The sequence below is a fragment of the Anolis carolinensis genome, chromosome 6 (genome assembly GCF_035594765.1).
Source record: "Anolis carolinensis isolate JA03-04 chromosome 6, rAnoCar3.1.pri, whole genome shotgun sequence".
NCBI classification, from domain to species: Eukaryota; Metazoa; Chordata; class Lepidosauria; order Squamata; family Dactyloidae; genus Anolis; species Anolis carolinensis.
In genome coordinates this window covers 45,044,210-45,058,195 of record NC_085846.1, presented here as the reverse complement: position 1 = coordinate 45,058,195, position 13,986 = coordinate 45,044,210, and the positions used below count along the sequence as shown (strand labels likewise).

Here is a 13,986-nt window from a genome sequence, read left to right as displayed (position 1 = left end):
TGAAGAAATGCTAATAAAATAAATATTTCGCAGTCTTGTGTATCATGACAGTTCCACTAAAATGCACATCCTTCTTGCATGTTATCTTCCCGTCCCACAAATATGATACAAAATGCAACACCACCACCAACCAGTCTGTTATACTCTTTCAGAGTTCATATATGCTTAATTACAGGTGAAGAAGGCAGAACAGAGCAGTCACCAGAATTTCAAATAATAAAAGTAATCACCTCCATGACCACAAACAACATTCCCTTCCATCCTGCAGGGAAGAGAACAAGTATTGTACTGAAAGATTGCTTTTATTTTTAACTCAGTCATGATGGCACAGTTGGCGGCAGCTGGATTGTGGCTGAGAAAAAGTAGTAGAAAATGTGAAGAAAAATACAGGCTGCTGTTCTGACCACACTGCTGACAGAAAAGTTTAATTTGGGGAGAATCCAGTAACAGTGGAATTTGAAACATATCCGGGGCACATAGTAAGGGTGTAGTGCAGTGTTTCTCAACCTGAGTTTGGGATCCCATCGGGAGGGGGGTCATGAGAAGGGTATCAGAGGGGTCGTCAAAGGCCAGTATTTTCTGTTGGTCATGGGGGTTCTGTGTGTGAAGTTTGGCCCAATTCTATGATTGGTGGGGTTCAATGGGCTCTTTGATTGTAGGTGAACTATAAATCCCAGCAACTACAACTACAAAATGTCAAGGTTTATTTTCCCCAAACTTCACCAGTGTTTAAATTTGGACATATTGTGTCATGTTTGGTCCAGATCCATCATTGTTTCCATCCACAGTGCTCTCTGGATGTAGGTGAACTACAAGTCCAAAACTCAAGGTCAATGCCCACCAAAGCCTTGCAGTATTTTCTGTCGGTCATGGGAGTTCTGTGAGCCAAATTTGGTTCAATTCCATCATTGGTGGAGTTCAGAATGCTCTTTGATTGTAAGTGAGTTATAAATCCCAGCAACTACAACTCCCAAATGACAAAATCAGTCCCCCCTAACCCCACCAATATTCAAATTTGGGCGTATCAGGTATAGTGCCAAATTTGGTCCAGTGAATGAAAATGCATCCTGCATATCAGATATTTACATTACAATTAATAACAGTAGCAAAATGACAGTTAAGAAGTAGCAATGAAAATAATTTTATGGTTAGGAGTCACCACAACATGAGGAACTGTATTAAGGGGTCTCAGCATTAGGAAGGTTGAGAACCACTGATGTAGTGGGATTGTAGGTGTAAAGGGAAGCACACAATAAGAAAAGCATTTGGTTATTAAAATCCTACTCCTATGTGGGTTGGTCGGCACTTCCCAGTAAAGTACTTTACTTTGTCTCACCAGTGAGTACAATATGAGGTGGGCAGACATGACAGAGGTCTTCTTGGTTGTGGCACCTCAACTGTGGAATGTCCTCCCTTTGCAAGGCCCAAGCATAGTGTTTTATTAAAACATGTGGGGATTAATTTATTTCAAGTGTACATGTAAACTGTTGCAATTTTAAAGTGTTTTTAATAGATCTTGTGTTTGATATGTTTTTTATGTCCATGTGACTCAGGTCAGATAGAAACAACAGAGCATGTACTTCTGCAGTGCCTGTTTTACAGAGACATTCGAACATGTCTCATCATGCCATGGACAACTAAATACCCAGGACGTTCTGGACAATTTTACGTAACCTTATTGCTCTCAGATACCATCTCAGCTGTGACATATAATGTCGCCAAGTTCTGCACGGCTGCAATTAAAATCCGGCAGATGATGATTGAGAGCCAAAAGAACTAAGCATCATCTATAGAATAGAGTTGGGAAAGCAGATATAGACCACTATTTATAGTCATAGGTTGTCATTTACAGTTATGGGTATTTCCCCCCCCCCCCCCGGTGCTATCCCCACTTCCTTTAGACTCCCTCCGGACGATCCTGTGGGTTGAGTTGGGCCTTAATGGTACTGGTATATGATCTTCAGCCTAGATTTTAAATTCTGTCAATGATTCAATTTTATAATGGTTTTTATTAATGTTGAAGTTTTTAGCCTAGATTTTAAATTTTGTCAATGATTCAATTTTATAATGGTTTATATTAATATTGAAGTTTTTAGCCCAGATTTTAAATTTTGTCAATGATTTAGTTTTATAGGAGTTTTATTAACTTAGAAGTATATAACTTCTCAGATTTCATATGGATGTATGGGACTGGGTGCCCCTGATATGAGCTGGTCATTGACCGTAATAAAAGTTTACTTACTTACTTACTTTTTTCAAATCATGTAATCAGAACATGTTTCAAATTATTTGTATTGTATACTGCCATGAAATACTGTGATAAAGGACAGGATATAAATGTTTTAATAAACATTTATTTGTGGGTTAATTTGAGTATTTCACAAATAGGTTCTTAGTTTTAGTAAGATTCCATTTAAAGTGAATTATGGAAATGAAATGCATTACCAAGTCACACAGCTGCTCTGACAACTATTAACCATTTCATTTTTAAAAGTTCAGAAAGGGTTGAGTTGAAGAAAAAGATTCACAAATAAGATAATTGTTGTCTATGAGAACTTGTATGCATTTATGTTGTGTACTATTACAAACCCACCTAACACAATGTTTTATTATCCCGCTAAACAAACGTATCTAATAATCACTTTTATAAAAAGTCTGATTTGTTAGACATTTATTTAACCCTGATATCTGAGGAGCATAGGAGGGTTAACACATTCTTTCTTTATATATGCAAGTATAAGCTTACTTTTTCAGCCCTTTTTTAGAGCTGAAAAAGCTCCCCTCGGCTTATATTTGAGTGAGGATCCTGGCTGGCTTATGTTCGGGTCGGCTTATAGTCAAGTATATAGGTAATCAGACTTAGACAGTCTTATTTTATTGAAGTCTTATTATTATTATCATCATCATCATCATCATCATCATCATCATCATCATAAACTACAATTTTATGTAAACATTCAAAAACATTTAACCTATTGATGCCTCAAATAATGTAATTTTATTAGTATCTATATTTATTTTTATTTTTGAAATTTGCCAGTAGCTGCTGCATTTCCCACCCTTGTCTTGTACTCGAGTCAATAGGTTTTCCCAGTTTTGTGATAAAATTAGGTGCCTCGGCTTATATTCAGGTCGGCTTGAGTATATACGGTATTTTCTCTGCCAAGACACCAAATATAAAAGAAGATACACTTAGATTTGTTTTCCATATACTTCAAAAATATAATTTTCTTGCAAGTGAGCTTTCACACCTCTTGTGTTATTTTCTATGCTAAGCTATTATTGCTATTATATATTTGTTTTTTTTTAAAAACAAAGCATTCAAAGCATCGCTTATCTACTTCTTGAACTGAAAAAAAACTGGATTTCTTCTGCTGATATAAATACAAAAGATATGGACATGTATTTGGCTGATCATTTTCATACTTTGAAACCTATTTCTCCTTGCAGATTTAAACCTCTTATTCCCATCATGCTGGAGAAAAAAGAAGAAGTTTGGGTTACAGGTCAACAGCGACATTTCCATTCTAAATATTCTTGTGGCATTTTATCTCACAGAAAACCTACTTCCATGCTGGCAATCACCTAGTGAAATATTTATTGCATACATCATAAAACCGAGGCTACAATGTGTTCCTCCAACAAATGTGTAAGAGAAAAAGGCTGATGGGAGGATGACAAATCTTATTGGCAAAGGGATGGCATGAGATATGCACAACCTCCAACGTAGTTGATTTTACAAGACAACACTAGAAGATGAATCATATAGTAGGGTAATGGATGATAAATGGATGGTCGTGAGTGCTTTACAGATGTGCTTCCAAGTTTACAAATCACAAAATTGTAAATCACATAAACAAACAACCATCCCAGTAACCTGAATTGTCCTCCATGTTTATACAAATAATAAAGCAAACAACAGCCCACAATGAAAGCACAGAAGTGGAGAACAATAGAGAGTTTTATGATATTTTTTGTGAGGTGGCAGTTCTCTAGATAGGGAACAGTTTCCAGTCCATCACACTGTCTACCTGAAGGATGCTGAGCCCTGGTGCATGCTGTAATCTTATAAGTGATCACCAAAGCATCACCAATGTGTTGTGATTGTATGTCTTCAAGTCATTTCTAACCCTAATGTGACTTATCTCAGGGTTTCCTCGGGCTGAGAGTGTGTGATTTGCCCAAGGTCAGCCAATGGGTTTTCATTGCCAAGTAAGGATACAAACCCTCGTCATCAGAATCATATTCTAGCATTCAAACCACACTGGCTCTCCATTACCAATTGGGTCAGAGGTGCCATTACTATGTTGCACATGGAAGGGAAAACATTCAAACAGGACACTTCAATAGCAAATCTCTGGTTTAAATGGAAATCAGAAGGAATGTGGATGCTAGAAAATGAAAATGTCAACCCTTGCATTTTGGAAGATACCATTAAATGATCTGCAGTTCAAAATCTTTTTATTTACATTTGTGAGATTTTATGTGAGCTAATCGTTTCATTTCAGACAGATATATTGTTAAATTTGAATTTCATTCATTTATTCATTTTGGACAAATTCTGGCTTTCCGTGCTGTTGGAATTGTGATCAAGTTCACCTATGGTTAGCTTAATTTTAACAATTCAACTTTGCCAATTTAAAACTGGCTAACTACGCAAACATACTTTAACAAAGGAACCTTTTTATGAAGGCTTCTTATCACTAATGATCCCTCTCTTTTTCCTTTCCATCTTCTGTCTACCTGAAATGTTTTAGCAGCATTGGCATTGAGCAGATGGAGAAAGAGGGTTGGAGAAAAACAGACTTTCAGTGTCAGACTGTAGAAGCATGCCTTGCAGCAAACAACATACTTAAAATAGTTTGACTCGGCAAACAATGGGCATCTACTCTACTTGATTGTACTATACACACATGTGCTCACCTATAACGTGCATTGTAAATAGCAGCTGCCTCAAGAAATTCTTACTAAACATTCAAAGAATGGAAACGGAGAGAGAAAAGGAGACAACAGTATTCCTGTAGTACCATGTACTTCTAGAATGTTAAAAAGCATAGATTATTAGCTTTGACCACAGAAATGGAAATTAGAAGGGATGTGGATGCTAGAGAATGCCATCAAATGGTCTGCAGGGAGATCTGAAATTAAAATTAATTATAGAGCCAAAATTGTGTAGTGGTTGGAGTGTTGGGACTCTAATTCTGGAAAACCAGGTTTTGAAACCACACTCAGCCATGGAAACCCATTGGGTATCCTCAAGTAAATAATGTCAATGGAAACCCTCTCTTAATCAGTCTTGCCAAGAAGATTCGACCAGAAAATTGGAGTCAGCATGATGGCACATATAACAGCAACAATTTTCCAGGTTCAGATGATGCAGCTACACAAGAAAAGGAAGGTAGGCTGGGTCACTAAGCCATAGCTTATTGCAGTAGTAGGCAATTTCCCAGTGTTAAGAGCCTGCCGATGCTGTAAATGTCATTGAATTCCAGTGTTGTCCTCCTATATCTTGGACTCTTACTTTTATGAACAGACAGTGGTCTTCCCCAAAAAATTTACTTTGTCAGAGCAGCACCATTGATTTTGGCATATATTTCCAATGGTGTCTGTAGCAGCCCTGTCCATTTCAGTGACACTGTTCTGGTGCTAGTGGCAATAGGGGTAATGGCATTGTGGTTGCATTTGGCCTTAAGTGTGAGCTTATCAACTCCTGCTTTAGCATGCAATTCAAACATAAGCCTAACATTTCTTTTGCTCGCAGCCAGAATTGATCTGATGCTTATGTATGTGTATTGTGTAATCACATATAAGGCTTCTCCTTCTTTTTCCTTCCTAATTCTGAAATGTAAAATGAAAATTTATCCAAGCAGGATCATTTCCAATTTTCTTAATGTTACTGTGTTGTTGGTGTTTTGTTCTACTGCTCTATCAGCCTGATGAGAAAACCCATCACAGGAGCTTCCAGTTTGATCTGGAAGACTGCTTAATATTTCAGGACTACACATTGCTAATTTGGAATTCTCCAGACATCCGTAAAGCTTTGAAAACAGTGCATTCCTACAGATGGATACTGGTTTCCAAAATATTAGAATGATGAACGTCTGCCTGACCTTTGGTTTCAAAAGTGCTGCCAAGGGTTTCAGGTGCCTTAGAATATCACAGAGCATTTGAATGCCAAGCTGCTATTTATGTCCACTTGCAAGAAAAACAAAATATTTCAGTCTATAAGAATATGTTTTCCTGTTATTAAAGGGAACTAAGAGTGGCTCTGCATTGAGCGGTTGTAAAAAAATACAAAAGTTCCATAAAATAATGGAAATGGAGGAACTATTAGGGATAAAAATAGATTGGAACAAGACACATTTTTCCTCCAGAAAATTGTAGGCAAAGAAGGATCTAAAGGATGGGAGGAAATAATAATATTCTCCCCAGTGATAATTACAAAACTATTGGTCATAGGTCCCTCCCTAGTTTGATCATGTCCATATTCATATTCCTGGTTGATGGCTGCTGAGTTGGTTTTATATAGTTTCAATGCTGCTTGTATATTTTGTTGTTTTTAATTGTGTTTTAATTGGACTGGTATATGTTTTTATGTTTTTAATTGTGTTTTAGTTAATAATTTTTTTGTATGGCCTGGGCCTGGTCCCTCTTGTAATCCACCCCAAGTCCCTTCAGGGAGATGGTTGGCGGGATATAAAAACATTATAATTCATTTAGAAGCATCAGTGTCTCACTAGGGTCTTATCATACTCAATATGTGAATTGATCCACTTAGAGAAAATATGTTTGTGTTATCAGCTGCTGCTCTGTGACAATAAAGTTTTAATCATGTAATTATAGAATAAATGGCTTGAAATCAAGGAAAAATGTTGACTTATAGTACCAATTTAAATTTTCCTCAATATATTTCCATGTTTTAAAAAGAATCTGATCATTAAAATATATTAATGTAATTTACAACATCTAGTGGAATGCACCTCTAAATGTATATTTATATGGATGTTTTTAACTAATGTTAATTGTTCTAGTTGTAACTGTTTTATATGTTTTAATTCTATGTTGTTCAGCATCTAATGATTGTGAATTGTAAAGCCGCCCCGAGTCCCTCCTCGGGTGTGAGAAGGACGGGATATAAATGCTTGAAATAAATAAATGAATAAAAAAATAATAGTGGTGCATAGGCTGTGTATTTATTTACTGAAGGTGGGAACTTTATTAATGTTTTAAAAAACCAGTAGGAGGTGATAAATTCGTTACCTGGACTAAGCTTGAAATGTTGCATTAATAAATCAGAAATGACAAAAAAGTATATCAGTCACACCACAATAGTTCTAAATCCAATAATTAATTCCAACTACAGTAGATCTGTTAATTAACTAAGAACTTGATGAATCAACTCTTATGTAAATTCCACTGATTCAATCAATATACTTTTCTGGGTCTAACAGTAAATTAGTTTATTAAACTGCTACTACAAAAATATTTCATATTGGCCATTAAAATATGGACTAATGTTTGTCCTTAATGTGTACATGCATTCATTCAGCCACAGGTAAGATACTCCAACGTAAGTATTATACCTGGAAGAGTATCTCGGGGAGTAGACGAAACTGTAGTAGTAGTAATAATAATAATAATCATCATCATCATCATCATCAAGATTATTTTGTTTCTTACCTGCCTCTCCTCATGGCTAGAGGCAGGTTACAACATAGTTAGAAACACATAATCATTGTAAGCATTCTATAAAATACACATATTAAAATGTATTTCTGTAAAATACATATTAAAATACATAAGAAAGATTAAAACACAGGAAGCATGTTTAAAATTCCTGATTAAAACTGACTGTAGACACAGCATGAAATAGTGAGCTATGCAGAAGTGTATGAGTCTTGAAGTATCAGAATTGAGACCACTTGCCCACCACATGCTATTTGCCTTACTTTTTGAAAATGGTTTTTAAAAAATTCTTTCTACAAATTTTGAGCAGTAAATTAATATATAATGTCCCCAAGAATTCTACAACTATATCTCATTCTCCACTTTCATGGTGCCATTATTATTCATAGGAACAAAACACATATTTTCCTGCTTTTCCATTTTTGACTGTAGATAACTCAGTTTTCACAAATGTGACAGCGTCACTATCTCATCAAGATGAAATAAAAGTTTAGCTAGCAAGTTTATGCTGAGATCAAGTTTTAATGCCTATTTTTACATAAAAGACAAAAGAGACATTTACTATTTTATTACAGTTTAAAAGAGTGATTTAAATAATAAAGTTTGTGCTAGTGGGGCCCAAATGTAATATGGAGATAGGTATGAGTGATCTATTAAAAATGTTTCAAAACTCATTACAAAATTTGGAGGTGTTGGCATTTCATTTCTAAAGTATAGTTAGTGAAAATTTTATTACTATAACAAGAGTAACAAAATTTTGTTGTTTTTTTATATATAGTAATTGTGCATAACTACTATAATTGGGGAAACTTCAGAGGCTCCTTTCCCCCTCATTTTTAAAGTTATTGAGGTGAAACTTGCTACAATGGTAGAAAACATTTATCACTGTTAGCCCATCAAGTTTCAGAATGTTTTGCTTATCTATGGATTTTTGGGGAATTTTCAAAATTTTTATAAACATTTTAAAAAATAAAACTACAAGAGCTATCTTCTTTAATTTTCTATACAATGTCACAAGGTAACATGAGATCATTCCCCCAACTTTCAGAAATATTCAAACATCTACTGATTTTAGGGATTTTAAAAAAAAGTTTTGACAAAAACATTTTTAAAAGCCACAACAGCTATCTCATTGAATGTCTCATATATTTACCAATAGAAACCAATATTAACCAATTCTACATTTCATCAAATTGGGACTTCCTGATGGGAGGAGAATTATGAGAAATGTACTTTAGGGGCAGGGCCTTTTGAATTATCTGCCATTAAGGTCTTCACTTTCCCAAATTACATTTCCTGAATTCTGTTCACATCAGAGGAAAGGGACTGCTGGCTTTCTAGCCTTACTGTGTCTATCTCAGTCTCCCTACCAGCTCACTTGCCCCCCCCCCCCCACAATGGCGACAGGTAACCTGACTCAACTTAATTTAAAGAGGAATGACCTCTTTGGCTTTGTCCCACTGGTACAGTTTGCTAGTGCGGAAAATAGAACTGACTTTGAAAGACTTACAAGACATACTGAACTTTAATGAAAAGTCATGGGCTGAGTGTTTTGATTCTTACATTTTTTTGCGTGGGCGCCCCTCGTGTTTCTTAATATTGTCTCATATGTACAAATCTTACTAAATAGATCTGACATATGAGGCACAAATAACTTTTTCCACAACCTTAGTGCTCTTCTTGCAGAGGGCCTCTTTCACACTACACATCTACAGCACTATGTGGCAGTCTTTTTGGCTTTGCTTTGCTTCCTTGCGTTGGGAGGCTTCTGAGATTTACAAAATGCAAATGAAGAAGTATTGGGTAAGTTTTGATTCTTAAGTTTTTGGTGCAGGCCACACTCACATGTCAGATATCGTGTCGTAAGTATGAATTTAACAAATTTGATACGACTTATGGGGACTAACAAAAAATGCACACCTCTAGTAGATAAACATTGAGAGGGGAAATCTATGACAGGGAACTCTTGGAACACAGATGCTTAATCATTCCCCACTACAACTACACTATATTGCAAACCATATGATTCCTGTTTTTACCACAAAACATATCCCATGCATTTGCTACAGAGTGGTTCCGGTAGGAAGAGGAGGAGCATGAATGGCTAATCACCCTTATCCTAGAAAATCGTTGTCCTTCTGCGGCAGTTCCCTAAAAGAACTAAACAACCCCAAAATACAAGGCTGTACAAGTTTATCATATGAAGTGACACACAACAGATTTTAATGCATGAGGCAAGCAAACTGCCATTTAGTGATGATCCTATCATACAATGCTATGTGCCATTGTGCTGCCGATTTGCCGCCTCCGCCACCCAGTGATTATTTTGTCCTTACTGACTGGTAAAACCTGTGTATAGTTCTCAATCCCACAATATTTCTGTCACCTACCTCCACTTCTGTGCCGCCATGCCAGTGGAAAAATGATACCAAGCGGGCAAGATTTTTCTCTTCTCTCCCTCTCCCCCTTGCTATTCTCAAAGTAGCCATTTTCCTTTTCTATTTTGCATTAATATTGGCTCTCTTTTTGTTTGTAAATGCTGGGATTGTGCAATTGCACTTAATATAAAATTTAAAAAATAAGAAACAGAAGTAGTATGGGATGATGGCATTCCAAGGGGGTATGGATCACAGGATGGTCAATTGGTGCAATCATGCTAATGAAGAGAAGTGAGATATTGAGGGTGCTAAATGTGATTATAGTGGAGAAGTGGGTTCATACAGTAAAGTCCAAGGTGTATTTTTTTCCTGACTGAGATCATTTTGTTGAATAAAGTTCATTAAGAAGCTTAGTCATATACTGCTTTTCTTAGGTTTCTAGCAGATCCATCTTATCTTGCCCAGGCTAAAACATGGGAATAAGAAGCTGTAACAATCCTGCCATGGGCTATGTTTGATAACAGCAATTCTGTAGATAAAGGATGATGCTTGAAAAAATAATTACAAGATGATTCTTTGAAACAAGAAAACCAAACCTCTTGTTTTATGCTGAGTTAGGAATCAAGATATGCCCACTAAAATGATTAGCAGACTCTAGAAAGTATAATTACTTGACCTGTGTATATCAGTCTTATAATCACAGCATGCTAAGACACTACACATATTCTTTCAAAATCATATCCAAACAAGCACAGCAGGAAGAAAATAATTCCTGCCTCATAAATCAGCTTCCTTTCACTGTAATTTTCAAATTGGGTTATAACTGGCAAGGTTGCCAGATTTTTAAAAAATGCTTTAGTTTAGATTTTCAAGCACCAGGGTTAAAATTTGTGAAGCCAGTATGTGAGTCAAATAATTCTGAAGTACAATTGAAGGGACTTCCTTTAAAAAGTATCTTTTCCTCACATAGAGGTCAGTGACAACAGAAAGCCATGATCTTCTGACATGAAAAGCTGCAATGACCCTCAGACTTATATACTCATTTTTTGAAAACACAAAGTAGAAATCATTGAATCACAGAGTTGGAAGGCACCACAAGAGCCATACATCCACTTCCATTTTGAGAGGAACTATGGTTCCCTGGCTAATTATTGGGCATTTATCAGGGTAAATTGTACGTTTATGATAGTTTGTCCTGTGTTTCTGCTCAGCCAATTATATGTTCAGAAAATGCAAATAATGCTATCCTTTTAGTTATAATGGACAGAAGAAGGTAGAAAAAGCTAAAGGAAGAGAAGTGGGAAGGAACATCTCTTTCTGCTCCAACCAACAGATTATAGGTTACTCAAATACAACCCTGTCAGAAATGCTTTTTAAGAACTTTTTAAAAAACAAACAAACTGTAAGACCTTTGTTGAAAAAGTCTTCATTGGATTCCTCTTGGACAACTATTGCCCAATCTGTAATCTCCCACTTCTATGTAAAATCCCGGGATAAGTGGAGTCAACACAACTCCTAACTTTCATAGATTAAATGGATTATCTGGACCTTCTTCAATCTGTGTTATGAGACAGACACAACCTTGGTCACCATAATGGATGACCTACACCAGGAGTTGGACAGTGCAAATTAGTCGCTATTGGTACTCCTGGATCTTTTAACAGTATTTGATACCATTGCCCAAGGACATCTGGCTGATATGAGATTTGTAGGAATTGCTGTTGAGGGTGCTGTTGAGGGTCACTAGTTCAGCCTTTTAGCCATTAGCTATCAGCTTGCAGGGTTTTCACAGAGATTGATACTGCCCCGTTATACATTTTAATCAATCAAGTAATCAATCAAATACAAGCCCAAGGCCATGACAAATTGGTACAGGTTGCACCGAATAGTACCCTCATAGCAAACAGGAAGCAAAGGATAACAAACAAAGGCCATCATCATGCTCACACAAAGTGCGAAAACAATGTGAATAAAATTCATTATGGTGGAGGGTCAAATTAGGCCTTTGAGTCTCCACTGCAGTTGGTGGCCATTTTATCTAGTTCTTTCTTATCTTTTTTGTAGACAAAGCAGAAAGTGCCCCTTCATATGTTACATAATCATTTGAGTCACTTAGCAAAAACTGAACCGTTTCTACAAGAGAGATCCCATTATCTTTTATCAGCATTATACTTTTCAACATCTACACAAGCTACTGGGAGAGGTTACCAGGAGCTTTGGGGTTCAGTGTAATACTGATACCCAGCTCTATCTCTCCTTTAAAGGGAGGCTGTGGTAGCACTGAATTGTTGTCTGCATGAAGTACAGGACTTGGCACTGGTGAACAGACTGAAGCTTAATCAAGATGAGAGAGAAATGCTGCTGGTCAGTAGGAAAATCAACCTGAGATTGGGATCACAGCTAGTTCTGGATGGGGTCTTCTCTGAAAGATCAGATTCACAACTTGAGAGATGTTCCTGGAAAACCAAATTGTAGTGGTGGCCAGAAGCAACTTTGACTGATGCACCAATTATATCCTTTCTTGGGGAATCATATCTGGTCACAGTTGTACTATAGTTACTTCTCAATTAGACTACTATGATGCATTCTATGTGGGGCTGCCCTTGAAAATTGTTTGGACTCTGCAACTAATGTAAAAAAAAAATAGAGGCCAGATTGGTATCAGGTGTGCATTCCAAAGACCATATAACATCAGTCCTGCAAGAACTACATTTTTTCAGAGCTCAATTCAAGGTGCTGGTGTTGAATCATAAACATCTAAATGATTTGGGGCCTGTATATCTGGAAGAAAACCTTATCCTATATCAAGCTGAAGGAAATGTGAAATCTTCAGAGGAGTCCCTTTGGCATGTGTCAAGTTGGGTTGATGGGTACAAGTAATAGGACACAGTAACTGTGATGTAAAGCAATACGAAGCACCAGGAACCAAGTCTTAGGTAGTCTTACAGAAGCCAGTTCATTTCCAGGAATATGCCAAGGATCTTTTCCTGAATGTTTGGCTTTTCTTTTTTAAAAAGGTAGCTTTGTCAGGACCCTTGTAGAGGTCCTGGCATAATAAAGGGAAATAATGTTTATGTCATATATTATGGAGAAAATGTAGATAACAATGTAATGCCTGCTGCAGTGTATTAATTCTATTGTATGCTAATTGACAGATGAGTGTTAGAATCCATGTTAGCTGAAAATGTTTGTTCAGCACCTGGCAAGATAACTGTATGTGAACTAGGGAGGAGGGAGCTGAAAAGATATGATATCAAGGTCAGGTTCTCAGGAAAGGCAGTGTTCCAACCATGATGTAATGTTTTGATCAAAGAACAACTGCTGTAGAAGCTTGGGTAAATGTAATGGAAAGGGCATTGTTAGCCGATGAAAATATTAACACACAAATGTTGAAATGCAAAGCCTTTATACAGGAGTGTACTTGGTGACAAAACTTTAGTCTTGACAATGCAAGTGTGTAGTGCTTTACTGTCTTTTTAAATAAATGTATCATTTTGTTTAAAGTGAGAATATAATAATAAGGAGATGTAAAATTGTACTATGTAGCATAAAGGCAAACTCATGAATTGAATCTTGCTTGATACTAATATACACGCATACACACTTCTGGATAACACTTCACCCATCCACTAAAGAGGGCCAGAGTCTTTGAAAGCTCATTATACAAAAAATATTTACTATTGAAGGTGCCACAGAATTCTTTGTTTTTCCTAAAACATATTAACATGAAATGTCTTTTGAAACTGACATATCTATGCCACATAGTTAAGACAAAAATATTTTAAATAAATATTGAAAAAACATAGGCAATACAATTAATAAAAGTTTGATTTCAACTCTTCAAAGATATTATTCTCTATGAAGAGACTAGAATTGCACATTGGCAAAACCACATTGCGAAACCAGTTATTTCCAGAATAAA

At 36.3% G+C, this 13,986-nt stretch overlaps 1 protein-coding gene across 6 annotated transcripts in view; it reads right to left on the bottom strand.

Moving 5' to 3' along the window:
• epha5 (EPH receptor A5) overlaps window positions 1-13,986 on the bottom strand; it is a 296,129-nt gene that overhangs the window by 41,148 nt on the left and 240,995 nt on the right. The gene's annotated exons all lie outside the window — the stretch shown is intronic.